At 37.4% G+C, this 24,780-nt stretch overlaps 1 protein-coding gene across 2 annotated transcripts in view; it reads left to right on the top strand.

Annotated features, from left to right (window-relative positions):
- CAB39L (calcium binding protein 39 like) overlaps window positions 1-24,780 on the top strand; it is a 138,483-nt gene that overhangs the window by 12,052 nt on the left and 101,651 nt on the right. The window lies entirely within an intron of this gene.

Raw genomic sequence — 24,780 nt, 5'->3', positions numbered from 1 at the left:
GGGAAAGGATCAAAACACTATGAACAAGAGCAGAAACCACAAACAACGAAAATATCTGTAGAGAGTTTACCTATTAGAGTTATCTAATGCATAAAATGTTTAATATGTCTAATAAATTAAAAATCGATTCTAAAACATAAAGAATAATAGACTATAAAAGTGACCAGGCACATTCAAATAAGAACCTATTAGAATATCAGAAATGAAAATGTAATTATAGTACTTAAAAATTAAATGATGTTTTAAACCTACATGTAGGGCAAAGTTAGAGAAACTATATAGAAGGCCATACACAGAGAAAAAAGATATAGGAAAAATAAGAGATTATATGATCTAATCAGAGTTCTAGAAGGAAAGCATAGAATAGGAATGAGGCAATATCCTTAGTTGCCACTAAAAATTTGCCAGAATTAATGAAAGACACAAGTTCTCCGATTTAAGGATCCCCATGAATACTAAGCAGGATAAATGACAAGAAATAACAATCTTACTGTTAAGCTGTAGAATGCTAAGCAAAGACAGACCAGTAGGTCACAACCCACATTAAAAAAAATACTATTCTAAATGGTGTCTGTCAATGGTCATTGGCACCAATATAATGCCAACAGGAATCCCCAGTTTGGGGAGCTGTGAAAAAGGAAACTTTATTCAGTGCTAATAGCTCAGTTGTGATACATCATGGCTGTGAAAAAAGCGTGATTGTAGAACAGCTCAGTAGTGTTGCAGCTCAATTATGAAGTAACACAGCATGGCTGCAAGGTGGCCCTGGGCCGAGGCTCCTCTCTGGCTAGGCACCTCTGCCCTGGTCTGCTCCAATCTACTCTGGGAAGATGTCTTCAGTGTTTCAGTTTCAGCTCCAGTGTTTTAATTTCAGCTCCAGTCAGAGGAACACACTCTTCTGTCTTTGGTGGAAAGAAAAAGTGTGCTCCCCAAGCTAGAGGGGAGCTGACTTATATGGACAGAAGTCCTTGCCACTGGTCCCTCATTGGTCCATCCTCATAAAAATGAGAACTCCAAATCCTTGCAGTTTGATTGATTCAAAAGATACTGTCCTGATCGATCAGTGAAGATGCTGATGGGGATGTAGCTGCGCAGCTTTGATTGGATGTATCTGTTCAGGTCTTCTGCCCATTTTCTAATTGGATTGGTTGTTTTTTTGTTGTTGAGTTGTAAAGTTCTTTATAAATTTAATCCCTTTTCAGATGTATCATTAGTGAATATCTTCTCCCAGTCGGTTGTCTTTTTGTTTTGTTGATGGTTTCCTTTACTGTACAAAAACTTTTTAGTTTGATGTAGTCCCATTTGTTTATTTATTTTTTTTGTTTCCCTTGCCCAAGGAGATATATCTGAAAAGAAATTCCTGTTAGTAATATTAGTTTACTGCCTATGTTTTCTTCTGAAAGTTTTATGGTTTCAGATCTTACATTTAAATCTTTAATCCATTTTGAGTCTATTCTTGTATATGGTGTAAGAAGATGGTCCAGCTTCTTTTTTTTTGCATGTTACCTATTCATGTTTTAAAATAGATCTGTTAACATTTTCAATTAGATTATAGCCAAGTCATATGGGCCTGGGAGCTATTTTGTCTCTTTTAGATAATGTACAGTAGTGACCCCTTATCCGCGGTTTTGCTTCCTGAGATTTCAGTCACCCATGGTCAACCGAGGTCCGAAAATATTAAATGGAAGATTCATTAAACAATTCATAAGTTTTAAATTGCATGCCATTCAAAGTAACATGATGAAATCTCTCACTGCCCTTTTCAGTCTCACCTAGGATGTGAATTATCCTTTTATCTCCCAAGTTTTATAAGCTACCTACCCTTTAGTCACTTAGTAGCTGTCTTGGTTATCAGATGGACTATCCTGGTATTGCAATTCTTCTGTTCAAGTAACCCTTACTTAACAGTGGTCTCAGAGTGCGAGAGTAGTGATGTTGGCGATTTGGATATGCCAAAGAGAAGCTTTGAAGTGCTTCCTTTAAGAAAAATAATTGTATGCTGAGTTTGCTAATATCTAAGGTAAGAATAAATCTTTATAAAATTGTGAAGAAAAAAAAAAGAAATTCATTCTACTGTTATCGGGACAAAAAAGGGGTCAATCTGCCTGCACACATCTAAGCCGAGGAAGAGATACGTGCAGGTTTTATAGCAAAGAAAGCAAAGTTTATTAGAGAGTCGCAAGTCCCAGAGATACAGGCAAGCTATCGCTCAAAGGCCTGGCCACCCAGGTGTGTCTGGAGTACAGAATATATAGGGAAAAATCAGTAGTCATGGAAACTAAAGGAGTTGAAGTCATGGGTGCTCCTGATTGGATGATTGAAGAGGGATGACATAATTGATCATGGTTTCCATTCTGGAATCAGCCTTGGTGCCATCCCATCTGGTCCTGTGGATGGTGGAGTTGTTGTTCCACCTCAGTAGGCCTGGGGCTGAAACACATCTAAAGCCAAGATGTTATCCTTAGTCTAAGGTCCAACCCAAACCTACTGTCCTCATGGTTATAGACCTGAAGCTCCGTTATCTTATGTCATAAGGCTTTTCAATTAAAGGATCAGGCATACAGAAGATAAGGGTTTAGGATGGAAAAAGCAAGTGACTCACAATGCCATTAACTATATTAAGAAATATAGTTTCTCATTGAGAGAGGGAAAAATCACATTCACATAACTTTTGTTACAGTATATTGTTATAAATGTTCTATTTTGTTATTATTGTTAATCTCTTACTGTGTCTAATTTATAAATTAAACTTTATCATAGGTATGTATATAAAGGATAAAACAGTATATACAGGGTTCAGTACTATCTGCAGTCTCAGGAATCCACTAGGGATTTTGGAACACATATCCCTCAGATAAAAGGAGATTACTGTACATGTGTACTCATTTTCCATGGCAAATTTTAGAGTTAAATTCACAGTATTCATATTATTTATAGTAGTTCCACATTATTGCAGTTATCTTACTCCTTTGCCCCCACATATATATACCATAGAGAAATCTATCTTATTTCACATCAGTTAGCAGCATAAGAAAGGTACACATTTCTCCTTCTGTAACTAAATTTGAATTAAACATCACAGATCAAAATCAATTCCAAGTGGTGCCAAGCCTGCCATCCCTGCACCATGCTCATAGAGGATATGGATGCCATTAAGTCCTGGCTGGCCAAGTTACCAGATCTGTTATGTGATGCTGACCCTTCAGCCTTAGCCAACTATGTAGTAGCACTGGTCAAGAAGGACAAACCTGAGAAAAATTGAAATCTTTTCATACTGATCAACTTGTCGTTTTACAAAAAGTATATCTAGGATTCAAGATGGTGTAGAAGGTAGAGGCTGTGCACACCCCCTCTAGTGACCACATCAAAATTATAACAAAATTACAGAGCAACCAATAAGTGGAGTCACTAGAGGTCTGGCTGGTCAGAAGCCCTACAACTAGGTCACTTCAAATAACAGGTCACCACAAAACAGTAGGAGAGGCGGAGACACGAAACGGCCCAGTCCCACAACTGCGTGTGGCGATCGACTATCAAGAGGGCTATTTTAGTTTCAGAGCTACCTCCCCCTCCTGAGGAGCAGTGGGTACGGACCACACACTGGGCTCCCCAGCCCAGGGTTCCAGTGCTAGAAAGAGAAGTCCTCACAATTTTTGGCTGTGAAAACCAGCCAAGATTAAAGCTGAGTAAGACGGAGGGCTGCAGGAAGCAGAGACTTTTCTCATAGAGGACCTGCACCTGGTCTTACTTGATGGACTCGCTTGCTCTGAGCTCTAGTGCCAGGGCAGCTGCTCAAGGGATGTCAGGGACATACGGGGAGGCTCTGGACGGTAGGGCTCCAGGGCGAGAGCTGGAGGGGTGGTTTTCTCTTGGACAGAAGTGCAGGCAGAAGCCATTGTTCCTTTGTTGAGCCCTCCCCTCTCCCAGCCTGCAGAAGCAGGCACCATCAACCTGGATAACACAAGTTGCTCTGCCCAGGGGATTCCCTGAGACTCTGCCTCCCCCAACTTGTGGGCCCACACAAGCTGCTTCCAGTGATTTATTCTATAAAAATAGGCTGTCTTGTCTCCTGCTGTGAACTTTCGTAAAGTCTCTCAAAGGCTCACAAAACCCAAGGAAGCAGCATCTAGCCTCAGTGTGCCCTGTACCTCTTGCTGAGCAGTCGCTAGCCCCACACCAGTGGCAGCTGGCCTCAGCTTCTAACTTGGCCCCTTGAAGCACCTGTAAACTCAGCACGGGTAGCAGCCACATATGGATTGCTTGGTGACTTTTACCAGGTGGCCAGAGGTGCACGGGATGCAACTGAAACTGACCTGCAGCTAGACCCCTCTCGGTCTGTGCCACGGGGGTCCCACAGCACACGTAGTATATAAAGCCACTCTAATAAGACCAGGAGACTTTGGAGCCCTACCTACTACATAGAAACAGACAGAGGGAGGCAGACAAAATGGGGAGACATAAAAACATGTCCCACATGAAAGAACAGAACAAAGCTCCAGAAAAAGAGCTTACCAAAATGGAGACAAGCAGTTTACCAGTTGCAGAGTTCAAAACTGGTTATAAGGATGCTCGAGAAACTTAGGAGAAGAGTGGATGAACTCAGTGAGAACTTTTACAAAGAGATAAAAAAAATAAAAATGGAGATGGAAAACATAATAGGGAGCCAGTGAGAAATGAAGAATACAATATCTGAGATGAAGAGTATATTAGAGGAATTCAACAGAGTGGATGAAGTGAAGGACTGAATCAACAGCTTAGAGGATGGGGTAGTGAAGGACACCCAATCAGAAAAACAACAAGAAAAAAATCCCCTTCCTACCCCACCAAAAAAGAAAATAGTTTAAGAAGCTTCTGGGACAACGTCAAGCATAACAACATTCTCATCATAGGGGTACCAGAAGGAGAAGAGAGAGAGCAAGGAATTGAAAACCTATTTGAAGAAATAACGACAGAAAACTTCCCTAACCTGGTGAAGGAAATAGACATATAACCCCAGGAAGTGCAGAGAGTCCCAAACAAGATGACCCCAAAGAAATGCACACCAAGACACATCATAATTAAAATGCCAAAGGTTAAATTCAAAGAGAGAATCTTAAAAGCAGCAAGGGAAAAGCAATTAGTTACATGCAAGGGAGTGCCCATAAGATTGTCAGCCTGTTTCTCAACAGAAACTTTGCAGGCCAGAAGGGTTTGGCACAAAATATTCAAAGTGATAAAAACCTAAGACCTACAACCAAGATTACTTTACCCAGCAAAGTTATCATTTAGAATCAAAGGACAGATAAAGAGCTTCTCAGACCAAAATAAGCAAAAGGAATTCATCAACACCAAGCCAGTATTACAGGAAATGTTGGAGGGACTTCTTCAAGAAGAAAAAAAATATGTACCTATAAGAATTAATAAATGCTAAATAAAGAATGGCAACAACTACATATGTATCAACATGTACTTCAAGTGAAAAAGAATTAAATGCTCCAATCAAAAGACAGCATGGCTGAATGGATAAGAAAACAAGACCCTTACTTATGCTGCCTACAAGTGACTCACTTCAGATTAAAAGACACATACAAATTAAAAGTAATGAGATGGAAAAGATATTTCATGATGGACCTAGAGAGTAATGTGCTGAGTGGAGTAAGATAGCAGAAGACAATTCCACATGATTTCTCATATATGTGGACTCTAAAGAACAAAACAAGCAAACAAACAAACAAATGAAAAAAACAGAAACAAACTCATAGATACAGAGAACATTTTGAGGATTACCAGATGGGAGGGGGGTTGGGGGGCTGGAATAAAAGGGAGGAGGGATTAAAAAGTACAAATTGGTAGTTACAAAATAGTCATGGAGATAGAAAGTATAGCCTAAGGTATACGACCAATAATATTCTAATAACTACAGTGTCAGAAGGGCACTAGATTTATTGGGGTGATCACTTTGTAAGTTATATAGATGTCTAATCACTGTGTTTTACATCTGAAACTAATATAGTATTGTATGTCAACTATTACTGAAAAATAAAAAATTATTAATTAAAAAAATAAAAATAAAGAATAAATTCCAGGCTGATTAAAAGGATAATAAGCATTATAGCCTGTAGCATATTACCAAATTATGTGCAACTGCTAGCTTTCTCAGTTTTGAAGTAAAAAAAAAACTGAAGAGCATTTATAGATATTAATAAATTATATAAAATTTTTGTACAAACATGTTAGTAAAACCAAAATGCAAAGAGGAAACAGATGAGAAGAAATGTTTGAACTAAATAACAAAGATTAACATTTAGAAGAAATAAAGAATTATTAAATTTTATAAGAAATCTAAAAGTACTTATAAAATCTAATTTTATAAGTACTCTAAGTTCACATCCATATTTAATTTGTCCAACAGGATCTTGAGGAAAGATCCTGAAATGAAATTTTCATTAGAAATAATATAACTTAAAAGAAATGGATACTTACTGACTTACAACAGGATCTTGAGGAAAGATCCTGTTGACAAATTAAATATGGATGTGAACTTAGAGTACTCATAAGTAGAAATTTAAAACAAACAAAAAGGAATATGTTTACTCTCACAGGTAATCAAACATGCAAATTAAAACTATGAGAACATTTTATACCTTTGTACATAAGCGAGAATTCAAAAAGGTACTTGGAGATGGTGAGGTTCTTGGGAACTTCATGGTATACTCATGCTGGTAGCATTTTTAATTAGTATAATACTTTTAGAAATCAATAATATATATGAAACTCCTCGAAATGTGTATATGCTTTGATCCATAAGACCTATTCGTGGGGCTTTATCCTAATAAAATAACACAAATGAAGAGGGAAAAATATGCATCAAAAATTTTGACAGAATTGACCATAACAGTGACAAGTTGGAAATAACTTAAATGTCATCAATAGTGTGTTAGATGAATTACTACTGTAGGTAAATATTATGTTGTCAAATATGATAACTTTTTCTAAATGACTATATAGAAAAACATGGTTAATGTTTTATACAGTAAATGAAACAAATAGGTAAAATTTTATACTGTTTCTACAGTTATGTGAAATGTATATGTGTATAAAAAAAGTATTAGGAAATACTCATGAAAGAAAAATAGTATTTGTGTTAGCAGGTTGAGATTTTGTATGTGTTATTGTCTCTAAATTTTTAAAAATGAAATTTTCATTAGAAATAATATAACTTAAAAGAAATGGATACTTACTGACTTACAACTGTGGAGTATATAATTTTCTTAGAATTAATTGAAATCCTGAGAGAAATTGATTCTCAAATATTTAGGTGCTTTGAAATGAAATCATTTTTTACTTTGCCTGTTTCTAGCTCTCTGCTATTCTCATACAGGAATGTCATTGACTTGATTGGGGTAGGTGCTATCTTTTATATGTTTGCTGGATGTGGGATAAAAACTCAAGAACTAGATTCGTTGTTAAAGATGTCTCAAGAGACATGAAAAAGGAAAAGACTCGGAGAATGCCAGAAAGCCCAAGCAACCTTAATTCTGGGCTAAAACAGTGGGAAGGTGCAAGTAGCACTGACTACTCCAGATAAATGGAAGGGCCCTTTGTATTTTAGGAAGCTGGAAGAAAGGAGGGACAGAAGAAGTAGAAGGGAAGAAGAAAGAAAATTGAATATTAAATTATTCACATTATCTTTGATGTTGTATACAGGCACTAGTATATACAAATATCGCATAGTCTATATATTTCCCAGTTTAAGAAAGAATTTTCAAAATTTTATCTTGGTTGTATAGACTGGTTATTTTCATGATATGATGTGTATTTCATAACATGAGTATTGATTAATATTTTTTAAAGTGTTTTTGTTATTTGAGTTTATTTTTTAACTATATATATATATATTTGACATTAATAATTTGTGGCTTATTTAGTATTCTCATCTGCTCATATCTAAAAAGTTATGAGGATCTTTTAAAGACATTATTTTTATCAATAGTAATAGGAATAATTTAGGGAGGAAAAATTTGTGAAAAATGTTTTTTTCCAATGAAATGTCCAAGGCTCTGTTCTCCCCCTTTTAATTAAATCAAAAATGTTTCAATCTTATAGGAATACCATTTGTATCTAATTCACTAAGTGAAGAAGAAAGGAAAGAAATTTTAAGAAATAAAAGAAAATATATCTAAGATATATTTGAAGAATTGTAAGGATGTCATTTTATAAGAGCACATAATTAGCATTGTTTAGAAGTGAATATGAACATAGATTTTAATAAATAACAATGAAAATAAAAAGTCTAAATAAAGAACTTACTTTGATTCATAGGAGGCAAGGAATTCCCTTTTGTAGTCAGAGAAATAGTTATTAAAAATACCTTTTAAAGCATTATTAATGCCAAAATTCTTATTATTTCTTGATTTGTGGGAGTTGACCAAAAATGTATTTAAGCTATTCATAAACCCGTATATTCAGAAAATATTTTTGTGGCACACACTACTTCATAAAATAATCTCTTCTAATGAAGAGAGGTTTTTAGTATAAAGGAACAAATTACAGTAATTTTGAAATTATAATTAACCAAATATTACTTCAAGTATAATTCTGTACAAAATTGAATCGCTGATGTTAATAGAAATGCCATAGGATTTGAATCCCAGTAATACTACTTAAGTTGTCATCTATATCTGTAGAGACTAAGCCTTTTAGCCTCTATGAGCTTCAGTTTCCTTAACTGAGGCTGCTATAATAATATTTGCTTCATGTTTCTTATTTGTAAAGTGGAGCTACTATAATAAAATTTGCTTTGTTTCTTTCAAGGCTTTTGTAAAGAATGGATATATGAACATTTTTTACTATTATAAAAGCTATATAGATGATAACAACTATTAATTAGAGCTTTCTGTTTAAATTTGTATTAACTTAAAAACAACTTTAAACATTTTTAAGGGAAATGATTAATTTCTGGAATTTAGGACTATATACTCAAAAAATATATATTCCTAATTGGTATATCTTTACTATATTTCTTATTTGACTTTTGTTTATGCAAAAGTCATACGAAACTTCCTATTTCCTGCCTTCTTTACATGATTGAGGCTGAAAATACCAATTACTTATTTTTCTTGGTTCTTTTGCACTTAGTGGTAGCCATTTTATCCTGTTCAGGCCAATGAGATGTAAAAGTTTGTTGGAAGATTTCTGAACAATGTTTATTCCCCTGAAAAAAGAGGAATATGTGAAAAAAGTCCCCATTTTTTCACCCATTTTCTTCCATCCTTATTTGGATACTGTTAAATGAGAATGTGATGCCTGGAATTGCCAAGCCACTGCAGTAGCCAGCTTCCAAGATGTCCCCCACTATGTCCTAGTATTTATGCCCAGTTTTCTTCAACATCGTTGCAGGATTCATCTGTGTGACCAATAGAAAACAGCAGGATATTACTTTTAGATTAGGTTATAAAAGACATTGCAGTTTCCATCTTTACCACATTTCTCTCTTTCTGATCTATTGCTCTGGAGGAAGTTAGCCATATTGTGAGCATCCCTATGGACAGGCCCATGTAGCAAGGAACTGAAGCCTCTAGCCAGTAGCCAGGTGACTTCTTGGAAGTAGTTCTTTTAGTCCCATTCAAACCGTCAGCTCTGCTTGAGGGTGATATCTGACCTAGAACCACCTAGCTAGATAACTACTCTTGGATTCCTGACTCAGAAACTTTATGATATAATAAATGGTTGCTTTAAGTAAGTTTGGGATAATTGTTATACAGTGGGTAACTAATACAAATATTATTACCAGAAGTTGTATTCTGTTATAAATATTTTAATGTAGATGTGGCTTTGGAACTTGTCAGTAGATGAAAGGTAGATAAAATTTGAGGATAGTGTTTAGTGAAAGCCTAAAGTAGACTTATAAACTTCGAAGAGGTTGCTGGTAAGGGCTTAAGGGAAAGTAAGGAGAATCTTTTTAGGGACTGTGGGGAAGGGGATCCTTCTAATGTAGTAGCAAAAATTTTAAGAACACTGTCACATGTAGTAATGTAGAAACTAGAGAATGTACATAATGAACTGGGTGATCTAGCTAAAGAGTTTTCCAGCTAGAGAACACAAGGTGCCACCTTGTTTATTATTGCTGCTTATAGTAAAATGTGAAAGGAGCAAATATATTAAAGAAACATTTGATAAACATAAAGGATCTGGGACTTCATGATTTCGAATATTGCCAGCCTCTCTAGACAGCCAGTGATTCTAAAATTAAGAAATTACTTCTCAGGGAAGATCAAAACCAGGGCTTTATCAAAAAAACTTGGTCTAAGAATGAAGCTGAGGGTGTGGCTATAAAATTTTTTGTTGTTATTTAAGATTATAGTACTTTTCAGTCGGATAAAGTTCCCTCTAAAGAGTTTAGTGGTGTGCCTGACTGATCCATTCAGTTGAACAGTAGAGCTTCTAAAGAAGTTTAAGGATATGATCCTTATCCTTCAGCAATTTCAGCAGAAGCTCAAGATAGAGAAGGTCTTAATTTGAAAGAGATTTGTATGAGTAACTTTTGTTTAATGGAAAGAACCTTAGTCATATTCCTAAGAGACTCACAAAGCTTTAAGAGAATTAGATTTTAAGGATCGCAGCCCTTTGGAATAAAGAAGACAGAGAGTACAAAATAAAAGAGGCCTTAGTGTTAGGTACTTAGGCAGGAATGAGTGATAGGAGTGAAAACCCAGCTCTGTAACCATAGAAACTTCCCTTAGGACCTCCCCAAAACACCTATTTTATTGATATAAATTATCCCTACGTCCTATGGCAAGAAGGCCATAAAAACTGCTGGCTTAAACCAGCCACAAATTTGAGGATAGTGTTTAGTACCAAGAAGGTACTACCCTAACCTGCGTGTAACCTTGGCCTCATATCATTATTATAATATCATGCCTATGCCCAGAAGTTCATGAACCTAAGTATAACAGACTGAATTGTGGGTAAGCACATGCGCAGTGGTTATATAACAGCCAACTGTCAATCATAGTGACCTCACAGGCCAATCATCTAGGACCCCCCCACCGCCCCCCGCCTCCGCCGCCCCAACAACCCATCACAGCCCTAATATAATATAGACTTCCCCACTTCCAGGCTTACATCTCTTCACTGGTAACTCACCCCTTGTTTGGCATTTTTATCTTTTGTCTTTTCACCCCCCCCAAATTCCAAGAGGCTGCAGCCTTCCTTGGTGTTGCCCGTCTCCTTCTAGAAAGTGCTTTCAATAAATCTTTTGCTAAATCTCGCTGAGCTGTAATTCCTTACTGTGTCGGCAGGGAACCAAGGACCCCCTCCATGCTACTGGGGCGACTCCGTGCGGTAACATTAGGAATGCAAACTTTTATAGGAGGAAGCAGGCTGAAAAAACTTAGTTGAAAACATGTGCTACCTTTCATGAAAAAGGAAGTGTGACTCAGAGCGCTGCACCTAGAGGGTAGAGTCCAGAGCCATAGAAAGTCATTTTGTGTTGGAAGTAGGACTGAGTCTTAATCAAGAAAGTTCCAGTATTTGCCTTGTAGACATAAGAAATGTCCAAACCTGTAAATAATTTTTGTAAGAATTTACTTGAGCCAAACTGACAACATATGCCAGGGAGCAAGATCTCAGATGCTCTGGGGAATACAGTTTTGCAGCTTCCTTTATACATTAGAAATTAAGGAGATATAAGAAAGATTATGTGAAAGTGGGAGAAAAGAGGCAAGGATTGTATTACAGAATAGTTATGAAGATTACAGGCTTATTTCAAAGATGGGTGGTTAAGGCTTATTTCAAAGATGCGTTAACCTCTAGATGCATAGAAACAATGGACAGGGCTGGCTTAAAATCTTTCACTAAAGAAGTTATATGTCTTGGGCATGACTACCCACCATGACCTGCCCAGGTAAGAATTTATGACCAGATCCCCCTGCGAGGTTACTTTGCATAGAATTCCCCCTTACCCCACACCTCCACCCCCACCCGCCTAGTCCTCAGTCTGGAGTCCCCTGTGTATTCCTTTCCCCCATTGTTGAACAGGAAAGTTTGCAGTGGTTACATATATCTGACCAAAAATTCGATGAGTCAAATAATTTGTCTTTTTAAGCTTGGGATCAGCAAACCTTTTCTGTAAAAGGGCAAATGGTGATTATTTTTGGCTTTGTGGGCCTTTTGGTCTCCATTGCAACTACTGGACTCTGCCTTTGTTATGTGAAAGCAGCCGTAGACTATATGTAAATGATGGGTGTGGCCATATTTGGTCCAAATGCTGTAATATGCTCCTTCCTGCTTTAGCTCACTGATCTCTAGAACAAGAGAAACTATATCCAGGAGGAGTACTTAAGGAATTACACCCAAGGGGCCTCCTCCACACCTAGATCTGATTTAAGTGATGAGATACTGGACTTGCAGCTGATGCTGTAATGTAATGAGACTATTGGGGCCTTGGAAGGTGGTAAGTACCTTTTACATGTGGGGGAGATGTAAATCACTGAGAGTTAATAGAGTGAACTGCAGTGGCCATCCTTCAAGATGGTCCCCAGGGGTCTTTGCTGGTTGGTATTAATACCCTTATGTAGTCCCCTTCTACACTGTACCAGAGGTGGTCTGTGGGACCAACAGAATGTGGCAGACATGATGGTATATCATTTCTGAGATATGTCATAAGACATTGCTGCTTACATCTTGGTCACTCTCTCCTCTCTTGGAATACTGGCTCTGGGAGAAGTTAGGTGCCATGTTGTAGGCAGCGCTATAGAGAGAGGGGGGATCTGAGGCCTTTAAACAACAGTCGTTTAAGTGAGCCTTCTTAGAAGAGGATCTCCAGTCCCAGTCAAACCAGATGACTACAGGTCAGAAACTTGACTGCAACTTCATAAGAAACCTAGCTAAGCCACACTCAAATTCCTGATCCTCAGAAACTGTGAGATAATACATGTTTGTTGTTTTAAATCACTAAATTTGGAGTAATTTGTTATTTAGCAATAAAGAACTAATATACCATCTGACTACTATGAAGCTACAAAGCTGAGCATGCTAGGGGCAAGGGTGGATGGAAATAGAGGGCTCTTAATGACATTCACTGAGCTGCTGAAACAACCTGAGAACAACCTACCTTTCCACACTTAAGCGAGTTATTTAAATATCTTTATTGTTTAAATCACTGTTAAGTGGGTATTCTGTTACTTGAAAATGAAAATCATAACGGATAAAATATTTTTAATACATTTCCAGAGTTTGATGTTATCCACGTATTTGTGATTGATTAGTTATATCCAATTTATTGCCTTACAACCTATTTCCTTGTTCTCAGGCTTTTGAATTGTTTATAATTTTTCTTAATTATAAATAGCATTGCTATAATTGCTTGGAAAATCTTTTGGATAGATTACTTTCTTTTCTTTCTTAGTTATTTCTATAAGAATATTTCCTAAATTGTATTTACTGGGTAAAAGGGAATTGAGCACATTCGTAACTATTATAATTATCATCAAATAACTCTCCAGAGAGTTGTAGTTTACATTATTGTAAATGTACTTGTTTTTTCATTGTTTGCCAAATAGTTCCCCTAATATGACTATGGATTTTTCTCTACTTTTGATATGTTAACCTAAAAAATAAAAGGCCAACATGAGAGGCAATAGCATTTATTTGAAATTAAAAAGAATTGCAATTCTGGGAAGTACTGACTCAGGCAGAAACCCAAATAGTGTTCTGATTATGGGGCAAAGGCAGGGGGTTTTTTTATGAGAAAGAGAAGAGAAATAGTTACTTGAATAGAAGGAAGGAGTTTCTATTGGTGCTAATAAGCTACATTATTCTTTAGCTGTACACAGTGATACTAATTCTATAGACCGTCCTTAATTTTCAGTCAGCTTTCTTGTTAGCTTTACAAACAGTTGTTTGAAATCGAATGTTGGTTTGGCCCAGTCCAAAGGTTATTTTGCCCAGTTTAAACATTTCAAAAGTTCAAGGAGCAAGATGTGCAAGGCAATTCCTCTGAAAGGCTGCACTGACCCCATTTTAAAATGACTCCAGTTATGTCAACTTTGCACAATTCACTTATTGTATTTCTACTTGGGAACTATTTCCTTTGACAGTGCATAATTGAATTTAAGCATTTATTTTATACACATCTCTCTATATGTGTGTACACACATATATTTTCTACATATGGATATATTTTTGTATATTGATATTTTGAGTAGCAGACTTTTAATTATTTCTCTACCCTATTATATTTCTTCTTGTTAAAAAATGAAGTTCAACTGAGTAAGTTTGAAGATCTAATTGGCTTTATAAAGTGAGTCATGGATGAGGCAGTATCTCACCCAGCAACTAGGGGGGAACTCCAAGGGATTGCAAGGGAAGGATTTTGTAGCAAGAAGGGTGAGACAGGAGAGCTCTTAGGAAAGAAAAGAAGGGATTATTTTAGGGCCAAGACATCTTTACTTTGGAAGAAGAAGTCATGTAGATTGCCTCTTCTTTCTGTGGTGGGGGAAGGGGACCTATGTTACAGATAATCTTACTGTTGCCTGACCAGAAAATTCCATTCTGGTTGATTAAGATTATGTGTCTGGGAGAGGTTGAAACTGCAGTTAGACCAGGTGTTAAATCTAGGTTTGGAGTCATGGGCTTTTGGCATGAGTGACACAGAAAGTTTTATTTTTCATATTTTTCATATATTTGAATTGATTAGTCTTTTTCCTTAGGGCTCATAAATTTTTATTCTACCTAAGAATATGAAAATGTTCCTCTGTTTTGTTCCAGCTGTTTTTGGAATTTTCTTATGTTTATATTTATGAACCTCCTGAAGTATATTGCCATATGTGTTATGAAATATTGTTACTGAAGTGAACCAGGGTCCTGCCACTTGGTAGGTGTCAGCCAAAAAAACACTCCAAGTTGATTTTGTTAGTAGGACCTTTATTGTAAGCCCTCAAGCAAGGAACACATTGGGGATCTTTCCCAAAGCAGTGCCTCCCTGAGAACAAAAGGCCACCTGGTATTATAGGGCTAGTTGCTTTTACATTATAGCACATTGAGGTATGTTTGGGATGAGCACACACAGTAAATGGAGATGGCTATACATACATCCTCTGTACAGAAAATTGCAGATAAACCCTGCCTTGTGCAGAGATTTTAGTATTATAATGAGGGCATAATGAGAAAAGTTCACACTGAATCCACTGGAGAATTCTTTGGTTAGTTCCAACTGGTCTAGGGTGTTTCTAGCAGCCTCCTGGATCTTTATATTCCCGTCCTGAAGGAAAACATCTCAGGCAAACACTGTTAAGAGTTCCATCAATCAAACAAGGGTAGGGAATGTTTAAGTAATTACGTAAGCTTTCAAGTTCTTAACCCTTCTATACCAGCTATGTAGACTACAATATCAGCTCAGGTTAATTCTCTATACTGACGTCATCTTGATTCAATATTTATTTTATTGAAACTGCTTTGTGTTTGTTACATTTTTGATTCATTTTAGTACTGAAAAGTTTTTGGTGTAGTTTTCTGCCTAATGCATTATTGTGGATTTTGATGATTGTGGTTTTACAATAATCTAATTCTGGTGAAATGAATCCACTTCCACTGTGAACCAAAAAAAGGAGGTTCTATGGAAAGTAACCTCATAGAGTGGTCTGATCATAAATTCCTAACTGGGCAAGTCTGGGTGGGTAGTCACGCCGGAGGCATGCTGAAAGGCTTGCCTTTGCTTTAAGCAAGCCCTGTCCATTGTTTCTGTGCATCTAGGTTAACATACCTTTGAAATACCCCCTTTTAAACCCCTCAAAGAGTACATAATCTTAACTATCTGTAATCTCATTCCTGCTTGCTTCCTCCCACCTTCCTGTCCTCCTTAATCTCAAATGCAAACTGCAAAACTGTTATTCTTCAAAGCATTTATTTCAACTTGTTGAGATCTTGCTTCCAGGTGCATCCTTTTTTTGGCTCAAATAAATTTTTATAAAAATTCTCTACAGGTTTGGACATTTTTATATCAACACCATTACTTAATACCATATGATTTGGTAATTCAATCCTCCTATTATAAAATATACATTAGAATTACTTATATTCTAGTAAGGAGTAAATCTCTGAATATTCATTTATCCTTTTATTTAAATAATATGTTCACTTATTTCTTTATTTCTACCATTGAAATTTTCTTATTTTTAAAAGAAATTATTATCCTGATCAATTCTCAGGTTATGAATGTTTTAAAATAAACTTTATTATTTTTTATTCTTTTTTTATTCTTTAAATGTTTTTACTTGTTAATTTTTATTTTTCAATTACAATTGACATTTAATATTATAATAGTTTTAGGTGTATAACATAGTGGTTAGACATTTATATAACTTACTAAGTGATCCCCCCAGTAAGTCTTGCACCCACCTGACACTATGTATAGTTATTATATCATTGACTATATTTCCTAAATTGTACTTTACATCTCCTTGACTATTTTGTAACTGCCAATTTGTACTTCTCAATCACTTTGCCTTTTTCATCCAGTCCCCTAAAACCCCCGTCCCATCTGGCAACCATCAGTTCTCTAGCTATGAGTTTGCTTCTGTCTTGCTTATCTATTTTGTTTTTTAGGTACCACATGTAAATGAAATCATACGTATTTGTCTTTCTCTGTCCAACCTATTTTACTTAGCTCAATACTCTCTAGGTCCATTCATGTTGTCACAAATGGTAAGATTTCGTTCTTTTTTACGGCCAGGTAATAATCCACTACATATGAATTGCATATCCATTGCATACTACATCTTCTTTATCCATTCATCTTTTGATCGGAACATTTAATTCATGTACATTTAAAGTAATTATTCATAGGTATGTAGTTATTGCCATTTTATTGTTTTCTGATTTTTTCATAGTTCTTTTCTGTTCCTTTCTTATTTTTTTGCTCTCTTATATGTTGATGACTTTCTGTAGTGTTGTATTTGGATTCCTTTCTCTTTCATTGTTGAATATATCTTGTAGATTTTTGGTTTGTGGTTACCATATACTTCATATATACCAAACTATGTTTATAGCAGTCTATTTTAAGTTGATGGTCATTTAAGTTCGAACGTATTCTATAAGCACTACCATTTTCACTCACCCCCTCAACGTTTATGTTTTTATTATTATTGTTTTGCTTCTTGTGTGTATGTGTGTGTGTTCCTTACAAAATCTTCCTATTTTTGCCTTTTATCCTTTGTACTAGCTTTAGTGTTGGTTGACCTACTGCTTTTATTATATGTTTGCTTTCTCAGTGAGAATATTTTTCTTTGCAGTACTTTCATATTAGATTTTTGATGTTTTAAATTTTTCTTAAAGATATCCCTTTAACATTTACTGTAATAGTGGTTTGGTGATGACGAACTCCTTTAGCTTTTTCTTGTCTGGGGTATTTTTTTATCTGTCCCTCAATTCTAAATGATAACTTTGCTGGGTAGAGTAATCTTGGTTGTAGGTCTTAAGTTTTCATCACTTTAAATATTTCATGCCAGTCTCTTCTGGCCTGCAAAGTTTCTATTGAGAAATCATCTGACAAGCTTATAGGAGCTCTCTTGTACTTAACTGCTTTTTTTCTTGCTGCTTTTAAGATTCTCTTTGTCTTTAACCTTTGACATTTTAATTATGATGTGTGTCTCGGTGTGGGCCTCTTTGGGTTCATCTTGTTTGGGACTCTCTGCACTTCCTGGACATGTATGTCTATTTCCTTCACCAGGTTAGGGAAGTTTTTAGTCATTATTTCTTTGAAATAGGTTTTCAATCCCTTGCTCTCTCTTCTCCTTTTGGTGTTCCTCCCCTGTGATGCAAATATTGGTATGCTTGAAGTTATCCCATAGGTCTCTTAAACTATTCTCATTAAAAATTTTTTTTTTCTTTTTGCTGTTCTGATTGGGTGTTTTTTGCTACCTTGTCTTCCAAATCGCCGATTTGATCCTCTGATTCATCTAATCTGCTATTGATTCCATCTAATGTATTTTTCATTTCAGTTTTCATATTCTTCATTTCTGACTGATTCTTTTTAATAGTTTCTATCATTTTTTATGTTTCTCTGTTTGTTGAAGTTCTCACTGAGATCATCTATTCTTTTCCTAATTTATCTGATCATCCTTATAACCAGTGTTTTGAACTCTGTATCTGGTAGATTGCTTGTCTCCACTTAGTTTAGTTCTTTTTCTGGAGTTTTATCCTGTTCTCTTATTTGGGATATGCTTTTGCTTCCCTGTGTTCATTTCTATGTATCAGGTATTTCTGCCGTGTCCCCCAGTCTTGGCAGAGTGAGCTCATGTAGAAATTGTCCTGTGGGGCCCCATGGCGCAGTCTCCCTGTTCACCAGAGCCAGGTACTCTAGGGGTGTTCCTTGTGTGGGTTATGTGTGATGTCTTCTAGTTGAGCTTTGATTGCTGTCGGCATGTCAGTGGGTGGGATTGACCCTATAGATGAGCTATTGTGTTCGAGATTACCCCACAGCTGGGATTCACTATAGTGTGGCTCTTCTGCCTGCCAAGTTCACCCTTGAATGTGTCATTTGTGGCATTAATTGGGGCATGCTCAAGTGTAGTATGAAGCTGGCCATGAGGTGTGTTGGTTCCGGGGCCTCTTGGGAGGAGATCTAGTGTAGGCCAAAGTCAGCCGCTGCCTGTGTCTGGCCCAGGGCCACATGGTAGGAGCCACAAAATGATCTGTAGTGGGTAGCTGCCTGTGCTGGGCTTGGGGATACCTGGGAGTGGTTATGATGTGAAACAAGGCCGGCTGCCACTAGTGCTGGGTTTGGGGCTACTCAACAAAAGTTACAAGGCATGCCAAAGCCAGCCACTGCTTGTCTGGGGTTTGTGGACCTTTGAGAGGTTTTAGGAAAGTCCACAGCATGGGCCCAGACCAGCAGCTTATCTGGACTAGCTTCTGAAAGAGATTTGGGCTGGGCAAGATCTCAGGAAGTCACCAGGGTTGAGCAAGTGCAGTGTTAGCCTGGTTAGCAGTGTTAGACTTGGTTCTTGCCTGGGCCTGCAGGCTGGGTAGGGGGAGGGCTCAACAAAGGAACAATAGTGCTTGCACACAGTTTAGTGCAGGACAGAGCTGCCCTTCCAGCACTCACCCTGAAGCCAGACAGTTTGGTCCCTCCCCTCACATCCCTGGTGCTTTTTGAGCTGCTGCCCCAAGGCTGGAGCTCAGAGTGAATGAGTCTCTCAGCGATTCTGTGTAAGTCCCCGTGTGGGCCACTTAAGAGGATGCCTGAATCTCCAGCAGACCTCCATCTTACTCCCCTAAAATCTCCACTGGTTTTCACAGCCAGAAGTTGTGGGGACTTCTCTTCCTGGCACTGGAACCTTTGGCTGGGGAGCCCAGTGTGGGGCTGGGTCCCTCATTCCTCAGGGGAGACCAGCTCATTTCATGTCATTTCTCAGCTCTTCCTGCCAGTCTCGTCTTGGCTTCTTTATATCCTTAGTTGTAGGACTTCTAATTCAGCTAGTCCTCGGGTGGTTCTCAAGGGTGGTTGTTCTATAATTTAATTGTAATTTTGATATCATGGGAGGATGTGAGCACAGTGTTTACTTCACCATCTTTACTGGAAGTCAATAAATTTTATTTTTAAAAACAGTTTTAGATTATTGATGTAAGAATGTTCAAACCTATAGAGAATTTTTATAAAAATTTATTTGAATCAAACAAGATTTGCCTGGAAGCAAGATCTCAACATACTTCAGAGAATGGCAGTTTGCAACTTCTTTTATATATTTGACGTGAAGGAGGGAAGTAAGGAAGATTGCATAAAGGTTGGAAGAAAGCAAGGCAGGGGATTGGATTACAAAATAGTTAAAATTATGTGCTCTCCTAAACATGGTTGCTTTGAAAAAGGCATCTAAACATGTGTTAACCTAGTTATACAGAAATAGTGGACAAAGCTTGCTTAAGGCAAAGATAAACCTTTTACTAAAGAAGTTACGTGCCTGGGGCATGACAGCGCAACACAACCTGCCCAGTTAGAAATTTATTATCAGATTGTCCTGTGAGGTTACTTTCCATAGAACCCCTTTTTTGTCCACAATATTTATAGAAAAATTATATAGGTAGTACACAGGATTTTCATTCATCCTGCAACCAGTTTATTAACTATTACAGTTAATGAACCAATACTGATTTGTCGTTATTAACTAAACTCCATATTTTATTCAGATTTTCTTGGTTTTTACCTAAAGTGCTTTTTCTGTTCTGGGATACCAGATTACCATTTACTCTTTATGTTTCCTTAGGCTCTTTTTGGATGTGACAGTGTATTAGACTTTCCTTGTTTTTGATGAGCTTGACAGTTTTGAGGACTACTGGTCAGGTGTTTTGTAGAATGTTCCTTAACTTTGATTTGGTTGATGTTTTTCTTCTGAGTAGACTGTGGTTATGGGTTTTGAGGAGGAAGATAGGAGGTAAATTGCTATTTTATCACATATAGTCAATGTAGTCTTATCACTGTTGATGTTGACTGTGATCACCTGGATGAGGTAGTGTTTGTCAGGTTTGTCCTCTATCAAGTTACCACAACCCTCTTTTCATACTCTACTCTCTGGAAGGAAGTCACTTTGTACCACTCACATTTAAGGAGTGGGGATTATGTTCCACGTACTCTTTATTGGGAATTATTCTGCCCAAGAGATTTGTCTCTTCTCTCCCACTTATTTGTTATTCAATAATTTGTATTAGTATGGCCTCATAAATATTAGACTTGATCTTTACATTTTCTGAGAAATCTACTGTCATTTGAATTGGGTTTTTTTTTTCACCTACTGATTTTTTCTTTATTGAAATATAATTAGTTGCTTGTATTTACATTGTACAATTTAATTAGTTTTTTTCAACTATAGTTGGTATGCAGTAATATACCAGTTTTAGTTATATAGCATATTGATCAGAGATCCACATAACTCACAAAGTGATCACCCCACTAAATCTAGTACCCCTTTACCCTATGACATATTATTCCAACATTATTAGCCATCTTCCCCATGCTACACTCTACATCTCCATGTCTATTCTGCAACTATCCATTTGTACCTCTTAATTCGTTTGTCCTTTTTTTTTCACCCGAACCCTCCTCCCATCTAGTATCCCTCTAAATATTCTCTGTATCTATGAGTTTATTTTCACTTTTGTTGTTGTTGTTGTTGATTTTGTTCTTTAGATTCCATATGTGTGTGAAATCTTGAGATATTTGTCTTTCTCTCTCTGACCCATTTCATTCAGCGCAATACCCTCTAGGTCCATCAAGGCAATATCTTTTTCCATCCCCTTCCTTTTAGTCTGTGTGTGTCTTTTAATCTGAAGTGAGTCTCTTGTAGGCATCATATGTAGAGATCTTGTATTCTTATCCATTCAGCCACCCTATCTTTTGGTTGGAGCACTTAATTCTTTTGCATCTGAGGTACTGTTGATAGGAATGTAGTTGTTACCATTCTTTATTCTTGTTTTTGATACATGGTTTTAAATAAGTCCCTCCAATATTTCCTGTAATACTGGCTTAGCGGTAATAAATTTTTTTTTTTTTTTTTTTTTCGGTTCTGGGAAGCTCTTTATCTGTCCTTCAACTCTAAATGATGCTTTACCAGATAAAGTATTCTTGCTTGTAGATCCTGGGTTTTCATCACGTCGAATATTTTGTGCCAAGCACCTCTGTCCTTCATAGTTTCGTTTGAGAAATCAGCTGCCAGTCTTATGGGTGTTCCCTTGTAGGTAACTAACTGCTTTACTCTTGCTGCTTTTAAGATTCTCTCTTTGTAGTTAACCTTTGGCATTTTAATTATGATGTGTCTTGGTGTGGGCCTCTTTGGGTTCCTGATTTTTGGGACTCTCTGAGTTTCCTGGGGTTGTATGTCTATTTCCTTTGCCAGGTGAGGGAAGTTTTCTATTATTATTTCTTCAAATAGCTCTTCAACATCTTGTTTTCCTTTTGGCACCCCTATGACACAGATATTTTTACATTAAATAGTGTCACATAGGCTCCTTAAATTATTATTATGTCTTGGCTTCTTTTTTCTTGCCATTCTGATTGAATGTCCTTGACTTTCCCATCCTCTATAAAGGTAATTTGAACCTCTTCTTTATTCACTTCATTTTTTCCATTTAATATACTTCTCATCTTAGATAATGTGTTCCTCATTTCTGACTAGTTTCACTTTATAATTTCCATTTCCATTTTTATGTTTCTTATCTCTTTGTTGAAGTTCTCACTGAATTTATCTACACTTCTCCTAAGTTCACTGAGCATCGTTATAACCAGTGTTTTGAACTCTGCGTCTGTTAGATTGCTTGACTCCATTGTTTCTGGATCTCTGTTCTGTTCTCTCATATGGTTTCTGCTTCTTTGTCTTCCCATTTTGGCTGCCTTTCTGCATCTGTTTCAATGTACTAAGCAAAGCTTCTAAGTCTCCTGTTCTAATTAGTATGGCCTTGTGTAGTAGGTATCTAGTGGTACAGTCCCAAGAGCCGTTCAGCTGCAGGCCAAGTTTAGCCCAAGCCGGTATCCCTTTGGGGCCACCTGTTAAGATTCAGCAAGCAATCCCCAGATGCTACGCTTATAGTTGCCTCAAAAGGCCATACCAGAAACTGAGGCCAGCTGCCTCCAGTGTGAGTCTAGGCACTGCTCAGCAAGGAGCTCTTGACTCACTGAAGATATACCTGGATGTGGCTTGAGTGGGGTTTCGAGTTGGGAGAGGTGGGGTTTCAGGGAATCCTCTGAGAGTAGTGACCTCTGTTATCTAGTTTAATGACATCTCCACTATGGCGGCGGTGAGTCCACACACTGGGAGAGAGGAGGGTTCAAAAGAGGAACAATGGATACTGCAGGCACTTCAGTACAGAGCGAGTCTTGCCTTGGTCCTCACTCTGACAGCTCAGTTTCCTCCTGTAAGTCTCTGCTCAGCCGAACCAGCATTGGTGTTCAGGGCGAGCGAGTCTGTTACTGTGAAAGTCCACTCATGGACACGACCCCTTTAAGAGGCTTCTGCTGCTACCGCAGCCTCCATCTCACTCAGCCACTGGCTGGAGACCGAGCAGCCCCGCATTCTCGCCCCGTTCTACCTTCTGCCATTGCAGGGTGATTTCTTAGATTTCTCCCTAGTTGTATGGCTTGTTCATCTAGATCCCAAGAGGCCTTTCCTTGCTGTTTGCTCCTTGTTTCTGTCACAATTTTGATTTGGTTGCCAGAGGGATGAACAGAGCCTCTATCATCTATGCCATTTTAACCCCCTAAATAGTTTTGATTGTAGTTAATGTATTATTTTTCTCTGGCTATTTTCAAGATTTTTTTCTCTAATTTTCAGAAATGTGACTATCGTCTATCTTTGTGTGGATTTATTTGGTTTTATGCTAGTCGAGGTTGGCTCAGCTTTTGGAATACATGGGTTTATGTTTTCTGCCAAATTTGGTAAATTTTCAGCTGCTATTTCTTCAGATACTTTTCCGGCTCCACTCTTTCTCCTTTCTTGCTGGGACTCAGATGGCATAAATGTTAGATTTTTTTGTTATAGTCCCACATGTCTTTTAGTCTGTATTCATTTTTTTTCCATTCTATTTTCTCTCTTCAGATTGAGCAATTTCTATTGTTCTGTCTTCAAGTTCACTGATTCTTTCCTCCATCCTCTACATTCTGCTATTTAGCCCATTCACTTTTCTTTTTACGATAGTTAATGTACTTTTTGGTTCTAAAATTTCCATTTGACTCTTATTTATGTATATTTTTTGGCTGACTATTTTTTTCATTTGTTTCAAATGTATCTGTGATCGTTCACTGAAGCATTTTTATGAGTGCTGTTTTAAATTCCTATTCAGATCATTTGAACATCTGTGTAATCTAGGTGTTTCGTATCTGTTGATTATTTTTAGTCATTCCGTTTGGTGTCTTATCAATTCTTGATATGAATGAAAACCAGGCAGTATGTTATAATACACTAGATCTTATTTAAATCTGATTTTTAGCAGGCTTCCTCTGACACTGCTCTGTGAGTAATGAGGGGTACTACCTCATTACCTAAATGATTACCAGGTGGAGTTGGAAAGTCCGGGGTCTCCACTTGTCCTTTGTTGACACACTGGGGCAGGGCAGGTCTCTGTTATTACAGGGCAGGAGAGGGAGTTCAGTCTCTGCTATGCCTCCACTCATACTTCCCTGGAAGATAGAGGAGTGCCTCATTACTGCTCCCCTGTGACCTACACTGGCAACATATGGAGGGGCTTCCTTGCTGAGTGGTGATAAAATCCTTCTACAAGTGGTTCTCTACAAGTTCTCTTTTGGTGCCATTTCCTCCACGAGGGGGGAGGTTATCATGATACTGACTGATGGGTGGAGTGGAAGTCCAGGCTCCCCAAGCGATCTCCACAGACACAGATGTGGTGGGGGTATTAGTTAATGCTCAGGGAGGATGAATATCCCAACTTTCCCTCTTGTTCCTGGTTTAGGGGAAGAGGTAGGGTGCCCCATTATAGTAGGGAGGGATGGAAGTCTAGGCTTTCCAGTTGGTCTTCATTGGTGGGGGTGGGATAGGGTCTTACTTTTTTTCTGTGGTGTTTATTTGGAGTATAGCAGATTTTTGTTATCTAAAAGTTCTTCTGTCTTATGGCCCCTTTCATGGTCCTTTGGCTAGAGTGCATTGCATGTGATAAGAAGAAATGTTTTGTGAAACTTTTACTTTAATTGCATATTTGTTAGTTTGTTACTCAGGTTTTCATGTCAGGCATATTTTTTATTGTGGGTCATGGTTAAGGTTTGAAAACACACCCTATAGACAGGCTCTTCTCACTTGGAAT

The sequence above is a fragment of the Pteropus medius genome, unplaced genomic scaffold (genome assembly GCF_902729225.1).
Source record: "Pteropus medius unplaced genomic scaffold, Ma_sr-lr_union100, whole genome shotgun sequence".
NCBI lineage: Eukaryota > Metazoa > Chordata > Mammalia > Chiroptera > Pteropodidae > Pteropus > Pteropus medius.
Note: the sequence above shows the minus strand (reverse complement) of the source record. Positions and strands in the feature narration are given on the sequence as shown.